The following is a 1,894-nucleotide window of genomic DNA, read 5'->3' as shown; positions in this document are numbered from 1 at the left end:
TTTTAGACCCCATACAGAATTATAGCCTCCATTTTAGTTTTTTGATAATTATAACCAAAACTTGATGTAGAAGTACTAATATACCCTTAATGACAAAAAAAATCCCCATTACTCTTAACCATGAAAAAACAACAATTAATTGAGATCTTGAAGCATAAAAGATGTAGCCTCTTGAATACTACCTGGTGCCCCTTACTCTCGAACCCCTCCATTTCCTGCAATCTTTTTTAATCTATATATATATATATGTATGTATGTATGTATGTATGTATGTATGTATGTATGTATGTATGTATGTATGTATGTATGTATGTATGTATATAGATATAGAGTAGATATAGATATTCACATATTGTTGTTAAATTAAGGGTATATTATGAAAAATTGGCAAAGGGTGCTCATCTGGTTTAAGGTGAGAAACCAAAAGGTTGCGAGAGAGTTTAAAGGAGTTTTTGTTGTGAGAACCCCTAATATTAAGGGTACATTAGTACTTTTACATCAAATTTTGGTTAGAATTATCATAAAACTAAAATAGTGGCTATAATTATATATAGGGTCTAAAATATGGTTACTTTTCCAAATTTCCCAAAACGTTTTTATTTTTTTCTGTTTGCTGCTTTTATTTTCTAACTTCTAGGTTTCTTTAATTGTTAATTCAATATTTTCAAACTCAAACATCTCAAATCTTTGATAAAAATCTGTTTTAATGGTTAATTAAGAGTTGATTTAATTACAAATTCATGAAACAATCTTTGGGACAACGACATTGCATGAGCAATTATACTACAATTACCTTGTCTTCTTGCAAGTATTTTCAGTGATTTTAACCCTATTGCGCAGGTATAAAAAATCATATCAAGAAATTGGCGCCGACGCCGGGGATTGTTTTAATTAATTTGTTTTTATCATATTCTTAATTAATTATTTTCGTTCAAAAAAATTCTTAAATTTTAATTTTCGTTTTTTTTCTTCAGATTATTGAAATCTGTGCATGGTCAACACCAGGTCACAATTTGCACAGCTTGTTCAATTTGATCCTAAGCCTGAAAGAACGTTACGAAAGCAGCGATGGGAACAATTTTTAAGCGTTTCAGAAAGCGAAGAAACAATGGCTTTTGCTATGCCCGAAGCTGGGCAGCCTTTGAGACAAACACTAGCAGCCCGTGCTAACGAATTACCGAGTTGCGTTGTTTATCCAGAAGATGAAGGTGATACTTTTGAGATTAGACATCACATGTTGGAAATATTGCCTACTTTTCATGGACTAGCTCATGATGATCCTAACATGAATATTATCGAATTTCTGATGGGTTGCAAGAATATTTTGGTTAAAGGGTTTTCTGCAAAGTCTATTAAGCTTCGTCTTTTTCCTTATACTTTAAAAGACAAAGCGAAAACATGGCTTTTTACACTCCCATCTGGGAGCATCACTTCCTGGGCACAGTTAAGCGAAAAGTTCTTAAGCAAGTTTTATCCAGCATCCAAGACTCTTGACATAAGAACTAAAATTCTATCTTTTGTTCAAAAGCCTAATGAAGAGTTCCATGAAGCTTGGGAGAGATTTTCAGATTTATTCAGGAAGTGTCCTCATGCTGATATTAATGGGGACACAAGAATGCAAATATTCTACAGGGGTTTAAATCCAACTACCAAAAGTTATGTGAATGCATCATCCGGAGGTTCGTTTTCAGATAAAAATGCCCAACAAGCATTTTAGTTATTTGAGAAAATGGCTACAGATACATAACAATGGGCAGCGGACCAGACACAAACTAGAGGCGTTTTTGATATGTCAATTGGAACTTCACATGTATCTGCTCAAATCGAAAAAATGGAGAAAAAAACTTGAAAATTTTGACTCAAAATTTGACATGCTTATGCAGAAAATAACAGT

General features: G+C 32.8%; 1 non-coding gene across 1 annotated transcript; it reads right to left on the bottom strand.

Annotated features, from left to right (window-relative positions):
• Window positions 1–1,493: 1,493 nt before the first annotated feature.
• On the bottom strand, window positions 1,494–1,599 carry LOC114821874 (small nucleolar RNA R71). The gene has a single exon (XR_003769711.2). It is a non-coding gene; the product is annotated as a small nucleolar RNA R71 (small nucleolar RNA).
• Between the last annotated feature and the right edge of the window lie 295 nt (window positions 1,600–1,894).

The sequence above is a fragment of the Malus domestica genome, chromosome 15 (assembly GCF_042453785.1).
Source record: "Malus domestica chromosome 15, GDT2T_hap1".
NCBI lineage: Eukaryota > Viridiplantae > Streptophyta > Magnoliopsida > Rosales > Rosaceae > Malus > Malus domestica.
The sequence above is the reverse complement of the archived record's forward strand: the minus strand, read 5'-3'. Positions and strand labels throughout refer to the sequence as shown.